The following is a 14,946-nucleotide window of genomic DNA, read 5'->3' on the forward strand; positions in this document are numbered from 1 at the left end:
CCTACTTTCTTTTCAGCTCATTCTTTCTTTTTTGTTTGTTTTTTAGTTTAGTATATTATTTTTCCCCAGTTACATATAAAACAATTTTAACATTTGTTTTAAAAACTTTGAGTTCCAAATTTTCTCCCTTCCCAATCTCCCCAATGAGAAGGCAAGCAATTCAATTATACATGTGTATTCATGCAAAACATATGCATAATAGTCACGTTGTGAAAGAAAACATAGACAAAAAAAAATTTCAAGACAAATAAAGCAAAAAAAAAAGTATGCCTCAATCTGTATTCAGACATCATCAGTTCTTTCTCTGGGGATGGATAGCATTTTTCATCCTAAGTCCTTCAGAGTTGTCTTGGATTATTGCATTACTGAGAATAGCTAAATCATTCACAGGTGATCATCTTACAATATCGCTCTTACTTTGTATACAGTACATTCACTTTGCATCAGCTCATATAAGTCTTACCAGATTTTTCTGAGATCAGCTCATTCTTTCAGCAAATATTTATGAAGCACCTATCTAGTCATTGTGCTAGGCCCTGAAATACAAAATTGACATGAAACAGTTATCTGCCCTCAAGAAGATTACATTCTTTGAAAGAGAGGAGGAAAGGAGAACACAGATAAGTAGATACCAAACCTAGACAATGGAGAATCCCTAACATGCATAGCAATCATAAGATCACAGCTGTCCAGATCTGAAAAGAACCTCAGAAGCCATCTGGTCAAAACTCTGCCATTTTACAGATAAGGAAACTGAGACCCAGAGCAGTAGAATGATTGGTCTAAGGGCACACAGGGAGTAGGTTTGAACCCCAGACCTCAGACTCCAAAGCCAGTATTCTTTCCATTTTCCCCTACGGTACTATCAGATAATCAGGGTAGGAAGCATGTAAGAGGTGGTCCTTTGGCTGAGCCTTGAAGGCCCCACGTCTTACAGGAAGCAGCTCCTGATGGGTGAATCAATCCAACACATTTATTAGATATCTAAAATGGACCAAGCACTATTCTAGTCACTGATACTCCCTGCTCTCAAATAATAGTGTGTATACTTAGCTGTTCTGAGTGTTATGATAAGCAGAACTGAATGCAATAATACAGAATCCTTTTGTAAAGGTAACAAAAAGTTCCTAATTTATCTCAGACCAGACAAATCACTTAACCTCTGTCTGCCTCCATTTCCTGATATGTTAAATAGGGAAATGATAGCATCTATCTCCCAAGGTTGTGAGGATCAAACAAGAAAATGCTTGCAAAGTACTTAGCACAGTGCCAAGCACATAGTAGGTCCTTGATAAAGGTTTATTCCCTTCCCCCTTTTTCATTTTGAATTCTCATTACTCAGTTGTTTTTTTTTAATGTTCACACATCTGTAAAGGGCCAACAATGCTATTTCCAAGCCAAATCCTTGTGTTTCTAGGTACTGATCAGTTCAATCAAGTTACAAAATTACTCTTCTTCAAATTCAGGTCTGATAGTTTTACTCCTCTGCTCAAAGTCTTTAGTACCTCTCTTCTGTTGCTAAGACAAGACCCAGGCTCACTGGCTGTATGTTTAAAGCTCTCCATGTTCTCATTCCCATCATACCTTTCCAGGCTTATTTGACCTTACCCTCCTTCACTCACTCTACATTCTAGCAAAACGTCCTTGCCTTTGATTCCTAACCTAGGACTGATACTTTCCATCTCCATGCCCTGTGCCTGGAATGGGATCCCCCTTCACTCCTGCCTCTTCAAAGCCCCAAGTCACAGCTCAGATGCCACCTGTTACAGGAAACTTTTCAGGAGCCCCCACCGGTAAATTCTCTCATCCTTCTGAAATTCCTTTGTATATACTTTGTATTTCCTTGTCTGTGTACACAATGTATTCCCCTAGTAGAATGGCAACTCCTTGAAGACTGAGACCATTTCTTTTTTGTCTTTGTATCACCTGGCAGTGCAGGATATAGTACAAAGTAAGAGTCTAACAAATACTTGCTGAGTTAGGGTCAATTGAAGTTCTGTCCAGTGTTTCACTGGCACATGGTATTGTGGAAAGATGATTGAATTGAGAATTACAAAGCTTGGGTTCAAATCTTGGTTCTGCCCCTACAGAGCTGTGCAACCTCAATTTATTGATTTCACCTATGGTAAGGGAAGGGGAGGTAGGAGGGTCAAAACTGAATTAAAAGATCCCTGAAGTTCTTTTCCAGCTCTAAAAATTCTATGATTTGTCTTACTCTTTTAATTTTCATGTTTAATAATTATTTGCCCTAAAAAGGTCGTTGACTTTAAACTCAACTCTTTTGTCAACTTAATGTGCCAGTTCAATATTACATTTATGCTTTTATGGAATGCAGCTTCCCACCCCCACCTCCATTACCAAGGGAGCCCTATGGTATAACAGAATGTGATTCTGGATCGGAGGAGAGAATGATGATGTCACCCTGTGTCACTGAAGGACTGAGTTGGTGAGAGAGTTTGGAAGAGGGATGTTTTTCATTCTTGCCTGAGAGAAGACATACATAGTTCCAGACTCAGGTACAGACTTGTGACACATGGGAAGAGAAAGATAGACTTTGGAAAGCAGGCTTATAATGAAAGCCAGCACTACAATATGTTCTGATTTTCACCTTGCCTCCCTGGGGAATTTGGGTTATTTCCCCTTCAGTGAGCTCAGAACCTCTCTTGGTAGAACAAGTTCTCATCTCCCATTTAAAAAAAAATCACTCACTATTTTGTATTTTTGCACATTCCAATCTATATAACTTCTCTCATTTCTACTCACTATGGATTTATTCATTTGTTTATTTGTTATTCACTCTTTGTAATGATCTTTTGTGTAATTAGCATTGGGTGGGAAGTGGTGAAGAGTTTATAGATGGGTTACCTCCCTTTTTTCCTAATTAATTATTTTCAACATTCACTTCCATAAGCTTTTGAGTTTTAAATTTTCTCTCCTATCCTGCCCACCTCCTCCCTCAAGATGGCATGCAATCTGATATAGGCTCTACATAAACATTCCTATTAAACATATTTTCACATTAGGCATGTTGTAAATGAGAATTGGAACCAATAGGAGGAAACACAAGGAAGAAGAAACAAAACAAAACAGAATTGAAAAAGGGAGCAAATAGTATGCTTTGATCTGTATTCAAACTCCCTAGGTTTTTCTCTGGATGTGTATAGCATTTTCCATCATGAGACTTTTGGAGATGTCTTAGATCCTTGTATTGCTGGGAAGAGCTAAGTCTATCAAAGTTAGTCATCTCACACCACAGCTGTTACTGTGTACAACATTCTCCTGGTTCTGCTCACTTCACTCAGCATCAGTCTTTCCAGGCTTTTCTGAAGTCCGCCTGCTCATCATTTCCTATAGCACAATAGTATTTCATTACATTCATATACCACAACTTGTTCAGTCATTCCCCAGTTGATCAGCATCCCCTCAATTTCCAATTCTTGGCCACCATAGAAAGATATACATATTTTTGTACATGTGGGTCCTTTTTTTATGACCTGTTTGGAATACAGCTCTAGAAGTGGTATTACTGGGTGTGCACAGTTTTATAGCCCTTTGGGCATAGTTCCAAATTGCTCTCCAAAATAGTTGGATCAGTTCACAACTCCACAAACAATGTATTAATGTTCCAATTTTCCCTCATCTTCTCCAACGTTTATAAGTTTTCTATTTTGTCATATTAGCCAATCTGATAGGTGTGATGTGGTACCTCAGAGTTGTCTTGATTTATTTTGTTTTGATTTGCATTTTTCTAATCAATAGTGATTTGGAGCATTTTTTTCATGTGACTATAGATAGCTTTAATTTCTTCATTTGAAAACTGCCTGTTCATATCCTTGGACCATTTCTCAATTGGGGAATGACTTGTATTCTTATAAATTGGACTCAGTTCTCTATATATTTTGGAAATGAGGCCTTTATCAGAGACACTGGTTATAAAAATTCTTTCCCAGTTTTCTGCTTCCCTCCTAATCTTGGTTGCATTGACTTTGTGCAAAAACTTTTCAATTTAATGTAATCAAAATTATCCATTTTGCATTTCATAATGTTCTCTATCTATTGTTTGATCATAAATTCTTCTCTTCTCCATAAATCTGACAGGTAAACTATTCCTTGTTCTTCCAGTTTGCTTATAGTATCAGCCTTTATGTCTGAATCGTGTACCCATTTTAACTTTATCTTGGTATACAGTGTAAGATATTGATCTATGCCTAGTTTCTGCTATGCTGTTTTCCAGTTTTCCCAGCAGTTTTTCTCAAATTGTCTTATCCCAGAAGCTGGGGTCTTTGGGTTGATCAAACAGTAGAATACTATAGTCATTGACTACTGTGTCTTGTATACCTAACCTATGCCACTGATTCACCATTCTGTCTTTTATCCAGTACCAAATAGTTTTGATGATTGCTACTTTATAATACAATTTAAGATCTGGTACGGCTGGGCTACCTTCCCTAGCATTTCTTTTCATTAGTTCCCTTGATATTGTGGACCTTTGTCCTTCCAGATGCATCTTGTTATTATTTTTTCTAGCCCAATAAAATAATGTTTTGGTAGTTTGATTGGTATAGCACTGAATAAGTAAATTAATTTAGATAGAATTGTCATTTTTATTATATTGGCTCAGCCTACCCATGAGCAACTGATATTTTTCCAATTATTTAGATCTGACTTTATTTGTGTGAAAAGTGTTTTGTGATTGTGTTCACATAGTTGCTGGGTTTGTTTCACCAGGTAGATCCTAAATATTTTAAAATGTCTACAGTAAGTTAAAATGGAATTTCTCTTTCTATCCTTTGCTGTTGGGTTTTGTTGGTGATATATAGAAACACCGATGATTTATGTGGGTTTATTTTATATCCTACAACTTTGCTGAACTTTATTATTTCAAGTAGTTTTTTACTTGATTTTCTAGGATTGTCTAAGTGTATCATCATATTATCGGTAAAGAGGGATAGCTTTGTTTCTTCTTTGCCTATTCTAATATCTTCAATTTCTTTATCTTCTCTTATTACTAAAGCTAATGTTTCTAGTACCGTATTGAACTACATTCTATTACATTAGAGATTTTTATTCCTTGTTGCTATGCAGTAACAGCCAACAGGAGAAACATTCTAATGGCATTGAAGGTTTGGGGAAACAAGCGTAAGTGAAAACATGAAAAATTAATAATCTGGCATACCTATCATTTTGACTCAACAGACACTTATTAAGCACCTACTGTTTTTAGTGGAAAGAGTGCTAGACTTAAAATCAGAACTGCATTTGAATCCCAATTCTGATACTTAACTACTTGGCGTCATTCAAGACAAGTAACTTTGTGTCTCTGGGCACAATTTCTTTAGATATGAAATGAAGGCATTAGACTAGATGATATCTTAGATCAATTCTAGAGGAATTCACAGAACAAAAAGGGAACAACAGTGAAAGAGATAAGTTGGGAGACTCCTGTTGGAATCTTTGAGTCATAAACTCTCAAATAACACCAAAATCCTGAGAACGCTTTTAAATGCCCACAGAGCAGACTTCTTGTTTGATAGGTTGGCCTTATAGAAAAAAAAATTATATTATTTGACACCACTTGATATATCACCCAGTTCCCCTTTCAAACAAGAAGTTCACAAGGCTTAGGGATTGAACAGATTTTTTTACAGTTAAGAAAAGAATAAATAGTGTACAGAATAGAGCTCCTGTAAAAGCACAATATCTGTCTATGTGAAGTTCTGCCCTAGAGGTCTATGATGCCTCCATCACTTTTAATTCAAGTCTTCATCCCCAATATGAAGTTAGTTCACGGGGTTTACCATCCCTTTCTCTTTCTTTCCCAGACACCCATGGCAGAATGGGCTTCCACACCTACATCAATAACTTCCAAAGGTCTAGAAGGTTGGCAGATCAACTACAGTGCTTTTTTCTTAGTTGTCTCTCTGAGGCCAGTTGGGTGAGATCACTCAAATTAACCATGATTTTTACTCTGTATAATAGGCAGGTGATGTGGTAGACAGAATGCTAGATTTGGAGTCAAGAAGACTTGAGTTCAAAACCTGCCTTACTAACTGTGTGACCCTAGTAGGCAAGTCATTTAACTTCTGTTTGCCTCAGTTTCTTCATCTGTAAAATGGAGATAATAGTAGTACCTATTTCTCAGGATTGTCAAAAGAATGATATGAACTTGTAGAGCACTTAGCACAAAGCCTGGCACATAGTAAGCACTATACAAATGTTAGATATTAATTATTATTAATATCCATGATTGGGAGCATGACTGGGGGAATTCAAGTTCCCTCAGAGAGAGAAAATATTTTACAGTACCTACTTCAGATGAATGACAAGATACATATCTAACATCAAAAGCAAAAAACAATCCCAATGTACCGTCTCTCCCTTCCCAATTAGTTTCAAATTTAAAACTCTTTTATTTTCCTCTGAGGTATTATCTGTGAAGGCCCAGTGAGCAGTATAGTTAAGGATGAGTCACAAGATAGGTGCTTTAGACCTTTTTCTCCCAGATGAGTTGTGCAATTCTCTGCAAGCAAAGCATTTAATCACATTATACTTGTTTTCTCGTTTGGAAAATGGGGATAGAAATAACTACTGATCTTGTAGGTTGTGAGTTAAACAGTATTTGTAAAGTAAGTTGAAATTCTTGGAATCAAGAGTCATGTCAATAGAAGAGTAAATTATGTTTGTGTATTGGACCAGAGTGGAATTCTCAGCAAAAAGAGAAATTAGCATTTCTCTCCATACCTCCACAAATCAGAGCTCCTTAAGTAAATAGAAACTTAGGTCAGCTTTCAGTAGATGGAAAAGAGCTTTTTTTTTTCAAAAATACAGAGCAAGATTTGAACTTTTCCTCAAGATGCACATGAATCGGGCAGGCTCGTAGCCTTCATGTTAATGAAAGAAATGTGGCCAGAGGTCTCAGAAGAACACCGACACCATACTTCTTCAACTTCTGCCACCTGCCAAAGCACAGAAATTATTGTTTCAGCAATCATATTTGATGAAGGGTTTTAGAAGACACGTTCATTAAGGACACCCTTGCTGTATCAGCAGAGACCACACTTGTAAAGCTGTCAATTTATACCATAGTCACTTTATAAAGATTAGAAAGTCCCCACCCCCCCCCAAATAACCCATACTTTATGTCAGTCATCAACTTGACTACTAGAATAAGCTAAAACCCTAAATCATTTTCCCCATGGTTGTTAGCCCCTTCATTACCTTAGTACATATATGTCTGTAATTTTTATTCTGTTCAAGCAATACCCCCTACTTGAAGCTTTTTCTTGGATTCAATTTTTTATTTATTATTTATTTTTAACATTCTTTTCTTTTTGAATTTTGAATTCCAAATTCTCTTCCTCCTTCCCACTCCTCCCATACCCACTGAGAAGGCGAGCAATATGATATCAATTATACATTTGAAATCATGCAAAACAAATTTCCATGTTAGCTGTATTTGAAGCCTTTTCTGATCCCCCCCAGCTGCTAGTGCTTTCTCCCTCAAAATTACCTTGTAGTGATTTTTAAATATATTTTATACATGGCTACATATATACTATTGGCTCTCCTGATAGAACGCAACTTCTGTGAGTTCAGGGACTGTTTCATGTTTCTCTTTGTTATCTGTAGCACCTAGCACAGTGGCTAGGACTTAGTTGATGCTTGATAAATGTTTATCGACTAATTGACCAATCATTGCATCCACCCAGTAGAATGCAAGCTTGTTGAGCATAGGGACTGTCTCATTTTTGGTTTTGTATCCCAAAGCCTGGCACATAGTAGGGCTCAATGTTTGCTGAATTGGGTTCAGCTTGTAATATCTGCATCATCTCCAACAAACACTGGAAAAGAGATCCTGGCCCTAGTAAATATTTCTATTTTTATCTGATTCAGGAGAGCAAAGTATTCAAATGGCAAAATGAAAGCCATGTGCTTCAATTTTGAGGTAAGTTACCAGAATCATTAGCAAAAAAATTTTAAAAGCTGAATTTTGTAAACTGTTTGCTTTCATTTGTGTTGCTGAGAGTGTTGGCTTGTTGGGGCATCATCTGAATTTCTATAGTGCAGTGAAACAAACAGAATTTTGAATCCTACTTCAATTGTGAAATAGAACAGAATTTGCTTCTTGGAGGTCTGTGGGAATGATTGCATTGCCTATTAAAAAAACGCAGCAGTTTGAGAGCTTAGAAGACATTTTTTTGGGGTCTTTCTCTGCTAATCACAATTCACAACAATGATATGCTCTTCCCAGGTACTATTGTAGCGATGGTCTCATAACTGTGACAGTGTGGCCCAATGCTAGCAAGTAGCCAGCAATTGACATCATGTCCTTTGATTAGACAGATATGCTGCCCATCCCTGTTAAAATTTAATGACCACATCCACAGCTCCCTTGGAATTAATAGCATTTATGGTAGAATGCTGTCATAATTATAACTGAAACCTGATTAAAGATCCTGTCACATAGTTGTTAAGATCCCATGCCTTTTCTCAAGCATACATTAATCAGTAGATGAAAATCTTCGTTTTTGCTACTTCAAAGCAAACTAATGCCAGAATCAGAGAATTCCGAAGTTGGAAGGCACATGGACCCCTCTAGACCAGCCCATGCCAGAAATAGAACCTCTACCACAACACACAACCAACAGTTGTCCCTCCTCCAGTGAGGAAGAACCCACTCCCTCCCAAAGTGGAGAGGCATGGCTCTAATTATTGGAAAATCTCCTTGATACTGAATTTAAATCTGGCTTTTTATGACTTCACCCATTGATCTACCCTCTTCGGGAACAAACCAATTGCTCTTTCCCTGAATAACCCTCCAAATACGTGAAGACAGCTGTATTGTCCCCTCTTCTCCAGCTCCCACACCCCATCTTCTTCTTTAGGCTAGCCATCTCTACTTCTTTCAACTGAACTCACATGACATGAATCTTCATCATCCACAGTTCAGACATTTTCCAGCTTATTGTCCTTCCTAAAGTAAGGTTCCTAAAACTGTATACCATAACTCTATATGTGGTGTGACTAGAGCAGAGGGCAGCAGATCTCCTACCTGAGGCAGCTGGTGGAACATAGGTAGAATGCTGAACCTTGAGTCAGGAAGATCAAATCCAAATCCAATGTCAGATACTTACCAGCTGTGTGTCCCTGGGCAAGTCACTTAACCCAGTTTGCCTCAGTTTCCTCAACTGTAAAGTGGAGATGATAACAGCACTTACCACACAGGGTTTGTTGTGAGGATCAAATGAAATGTTTAAAAAGCACTTAACACGGTGACTGGCACATAGTAGGTGCTTGATAAAGGTTATTCCCTTCCCTCTCTTCCCATCCTCAGTTTGTCCTGTACACACCCTGTTGCCTCAGATTGTGTTGCCTATACAATTGTGCCACTCCCCACCCCACCTTTCCTTCTCCAGGCTAAGCATGCCTATTTCCTTCAGTTGGTCCTCATAGGTCAAGAACTTGAGATCCTTCACCATCCTGGCTACCCACTTTGGGATACTGTCCTAAGTACCCAGAACTGAACATAATACCCCCCCCATGTGGTCTGACCAGGGTACAGTACAAAGAGGACTCTCTCATCATCATTCCTCAAAGCTATGCTTATTTCAGTCCAAGACTACAATTTTTGCTTTTGCTTTACTTTTTTTTTCAGGTAGTGGTGGATAGCCATACCCTTTCAAAGGGCAACACCCCCTTTAAAATGGGGATTCTTAATCTTTTTGTGTCTTAGACTTCCTTGGTAGTGTGGGGAAATCTATGGACCCTTTCTCAGAATACTGTTTTTAAATTCATAAAATAAAACGCACAGGATTACAAAGCTAATAGCTAGCATAATAGCTAGTGTGTGGGATGTTCAGGGAGGACCTCTGGTGTGAGGACTCGCATATCCCTTTTCTGGGCTGCTCATCCACCTTTGGAGTCCACCTGGCACTCAATTCTCACCTGAGGCTCCAAGAAGCGGTAGCACGCACAGTATCCACGTTCTGGTAAAACTGTCTGGGCAGATGGGCTAAACTAGGTTGAGGATATCCAGCAGGTCTCAGACACATCAATGAGTTTGGGTGGTTTCTACCCCTAGCATGTGAAGACCTTCCCCTGGTGAAATGGACAGGTGAGAACAATTTGTTCCAATAGCCATGGAGGTGATGAAGTAGATGCTGTGGAGCGCTTAGAGCTCGGTCAGCCGTCAAAGATACCAAGGTCATCTACTCCCAGGCCATCTCCAGTCTTTTGTCCTGCCACTGGACTTCACTGACTCTGGAAGAGGGAGTGAGGCTGATGACTTTGCCTCATTTAAATCCAATTCACTCACAAGTCAAGACATCACCCCATCGTGTTACTGGTCCCTTTCAAAAATAAAGGAGGAATAACAACAGTAAGCTAGCATTTACATAGCGCTTTAAGGTTTCTGAAACGTTACACAGGAAGCCAATTGTATTGAAATACAATTATCAAAAAAAGTCTGTGTTCCCAAACCCCGTATTAAGAGCTCTTGAAAATGGCATACTCTTTAAAAAGGCAACAAGGTTAGATGCATAGTAGTTACAGGTTCTTCTTAGGAAGGAGAGCACCTAGTTTCATCAGAATAAGAAACTCCTGGTGTATTACCCTGTCTTCCAGTGCTGATCAGTAGCCTGCCTATAACTGAGAGTCTTCTAGTGTTGTCTGAAGGCGCTAAGAAGTATATTGACTTGCCCGTGGTCTTACAACTGGTATGTGCCAGAGATAGGACTTGAACTCATGTCCTCTTGGCTCCAGGGCTAGTTCTGTATCTTCTCTGCCAGGCTGCCTCTCAGAGCAGATTTTTTAAAAATGCATGTGGATCATGTGGATCAACCATCTTGGGAGGAGAGCTTTGGCAAGATCCTGCTATGCATGTCTTAGCACTCATCCCAAGTTAAGGGGCTGGTGTAATTATAACCCAGTTGCCTTCCTTGACAAGGAGGTACAAGCCCATGTAGACGTTTGTAAAAAAGACTGAACCACACCATTCCCTTTACTCAAAGCCAGGTGCAATGCTCAACCCTAACAAGGAGGAAGCTTCTCCAAAGGAATGTCTCCCATAGCTACAGGAACTCAACAGCAGGTTAAAATTAGATTTTTCTTCTTTTTTTTAAGGAATGAAAACCATAGCAACTGTAATGTTGCATTTCTCCTACAGTACATTTAAAATGTTCTCTCTCTTCTCCTCCAACTGTCTATCCATATTTGAGCAGCCTGTTTCAACAGCAAGTCCAATAAGTAAACTGACTTTTTCCATTGAGCCACCATGAAAACCCTTGTATCTTTCTAGTTGCAAAGCCCTGCCATCTGCTCCTCCCCCTCCCCCAACCCAGAGGGGCCCAGAGCTTGGTTGAACAAGACAAACAAACCCTTTCTTGAAAGTGCACTAAGTACATTTAAAAGGCTACCCCCTGAAAATGATGGGAAATCATCACCTGCTCTCCTCCTGTGCCTTTCCCCATTAAAGTGTTTGGGGCTTTTAAGAAATCTACTCTTTGGATATCCGCAGAAGTTTTGGGTTTTTATGGTATATTTCTAAGAAAAAAACAAATTCCCAATATGGCCTTCTAAAATGAAGAATGGGCATTTTTGCAGACCCCTATAAGCAAAAGACTTCTTTGATAAAGATAATTATTGTCTAATGACTTTTCCCTAAAAGTATTTTTTTTAATTGAGGTAATGATTAAAGTGGACCTCAGTGGAGTCAGAGCATGTCTCGGGAGCATTGACTAATGTTGGGTTAATCAAATTGCTGGCTTACCAAAAAAAAGAAAAAAAAGAGTCTGAAATTGAATCGATGCTGGGTTCATTGGAAATGTTGAAGGATGAAGTGAGCCTTGCCCATGGCTAAAAAGTGAAATGCCCAAAATGTTTTAAGTTCCACTTTCCCCAGAGATAAGTCACATATGGGCACTTTTGTTTATATTCGGTAATTTTACATCAGAAACACCTTATGGTAAAAGACTACAATAACATTATGTTTAGTATGTAAGCTTTAAGAGTTAAGACAAAGGAATCATTCTTCTACCTTGAAGTGAGTTTCTGAGCACTATCAGCTCTCGCTTAACCAGTGGTGTTTATTTAGACAAATAGAAAAGAGGAACTAAATTTGAAATGAAAACCATTGTACATGTTTTCATTCATCTCTCTCTCTCTCTCTCTCTCTCTCTATCTCTCCCCTCTCCCTCTCTGTCTCTTTTTTTGCATTTTATACAATTTTTTAAAATATTAATTTTTTTCATTTAAAATGTTTATTAAAAGCTTAAGCATCAGCATTTCAATAGACAAAGAATAGAAGAAAGAGGATTATTGTAAATGAAACTGTCAACTTCTACTATGAAAAATTTGCTTATTGTTTTTCAAGTGTATATTAAATTTAACACTAGTAACAAATGGTCCTGTTTGAGATTCAGATCCCTTCTGCACACACTTCTGCTGTCTTCTGTGTATTTTGTTACTGTTTCATTCACTGGTGGTCTCTTTTGTCTTTTGTTTATTTGCTTTTTTCCCCATCACTGTGGGAGAAGACGCACATACCCATCCAGGAACAATGCCAGAGTTGAGAGAGATGAGAGGAGTACAGGGTAGGCACATGGCAGCAAGGCTGTTGATAGGGCTATAGAGCAGAGAGTGAGGTGAAGCACCCCTCTGGCTTTCCTGGACAAGTAGTCACCAACCAGGACTATATAAAAAATACACATAAGATACATGCAGAATGGATACAAGGTAACCTTACAACAGAGACTCTTAACCTCTCTTTATGTAGTCTGATGACATTAACAGACTCCTCAGAATGATGGTATTTTTTTAATAATTAAAGGAAATACTAAATTTCAGTGAGAAGTTAGGGAAAATAAAGGTGTGATTTATTTTCCAATCTAGTTCCCAGACCCAGGGTAAAAACCTCCTGCCTTAGATTGTAAGGCACTAATAGCTGGGAGGTGGAAGGGTGGGAAAGACCTCTGCTGAAGGTGGCATTCAGGCTGAGTCTGGAAGGAAGCCAGTGATTCTAAAAAAGGGGAATATTTGAGGCATATCATATGGTCTATGGCAAGGTACAGAGACAGCAGAGAGAGCAAGGAAGCTGTGTGAGAAAGCAAGTAGGCTAGTATGGCAGCTCCATAGAGCGTGTATAGTGATAAGGAAAGTGTAAGAAGATCAGAAAGGTAAGGAGTCCAATCGTGAAGGGCTTTAAATGGCAGAGGACTTTATGTTTGATGCTGGAAGAAATAGGAAGGCACTGTGGTCCATGGAGGAGGTGGGCAACGTGGTCAGACCTTTGTTTTAGGAAAATTACTTTGGTAAGCAACTGTGTGTAAGGATACTTGAGGTAGAGAGACCAATGAGAAGGCTGTTGTAATATTCCAGGTGAAGGATAATCAAGGTCAGAAGTAGAGTTCTGGCTGTCTGAGGAGAGAGAAGGGGAAATATAGGAGATATTTGTGAAGTAGAAATAACGAGATCTGGCAACTGATTAGACATATGGAATAAGGAGATATACAATCAGACTGGAGAGCAAAGGATGGGAACCTGGAAGGATGGTGATATCCTCAGCAGTAATAGGGAAGTTGAAGGGGAAAAATAATGAATTCATTCTGCTTTGGACATGTTGAGTTTGAGGTAACCATGTGCCATCTGGAACAACAGGCAGTCAGCAGAACAGTATTATTGATCAGGAGAGAGACTGGGGCTGGATATATAGATGTAGGAATCATTTTCATAGAGCTGAATGAAGCCAGGGGAGCTGATAAGATTACCCAGTGTACAGAGCTAAGAGAACAGAATGGAGGACATTCACAGTCAGTGGGAATGATACAGATAAAGATTCCACAAAGGGGACAAAGAAAGTGAAGACACACAGATAGGGGAAGAAAGAAGAAAAAGACCCAGAGAGGAAAGAGGACCCAAGAGGAAAAGGTGACCAGCAGTGTCAGTGCTACAGAGAGGTCAGGAAGGATGAGTATTGCCAAAAAGCCATTAGATTCAGCAGCTAAAAGATCATTGAAGGGCCCGCTAGGTGGCACAATAGATAGAGCTACAGCCTTGGAGTCAGGAGGACCTGAGTTCAAATCCTGCCTCAGACACATGACACTTACTAGCTGTGTGACCCTGGGCAAATCACTTAACCCTAATTGCCTCACACAAAAAGGAAAAAAAGATCATTGGTAATTTTGGAGAGATATTGTCGACATTGGAAGCCTGATTGCAGAGGCTTTAGAAGGGAGGGTGAATCAGAATGAAGCATACTTTTTTCACTTTTTTCCATTGCTTTTTTTTTTCAACATGCACAGCTAATATGGAAATATGTTTTTCATGACTTCACATGTATAATGAATATCATATTGCTTGCCTTTTCAATGGATGGGAAAGGTGCTAGAGTGGAGGGGTGAATTTGGAACTGAAAATAAAAATGTAAAAAAACAACATTTACATAGCGGCAAGTTCACACCTTTCTTAGCTTTCCAAAGGAAAGAAGGAGGAGGAGGAGGAAGAAGAAGAAGGAAGAGGAGGAGGAACAAAGAGGAGGAAAAGGAAGTGGAAGCCCTGCAATTAGACATTTTTTTCAAGGACTTCAGCCGTGAAGGGAAGGAGACACAGGGTGATAGCTAGCAGGAGTGATAAGGATCCATTGAGGACTTTTTCAGGTGGTAAATTTTTTAGTGTTTTTAAGAAAAAGGGAAGGAGCCTGTAGATAGCTGGAGACTAAAAATTCAAGAGAGTGGGAATGATAGTGGAGGCAATACTGGGGAAAGGGAGAAGGGGTAGGATCAGGGATGCACATAGAGGCCCTGGCAAGGAGAAGCAACATCTCTTCATTGTGTGCATGTGGGGGAAGTGATATATAAGCCAATTGGAAAATCCAGAGGAGACCTTTAAAAGGTCTTCTCTTAACCAATTTTTTTATGTATTTTTGCAATGTGTTACTGGTCGTTTTTTATC

The sequence above is a fragment of the Vombatus ursinus genome, unplaced genomic scaffold (assembly GCF_900497805.2).
Source record: "Vombatus ursinus unplaced genomic scaffold, bare-nosed wombat genome assembly UNPS02014810.1, whole genome shotgun sequence".
NCBI classification, from domain to species: Eukaryota; Metazoa; Chordata; class Mammalia; order Diprotodontia; family Vombatidae; genus Vombatus; species Vombatus ursinus.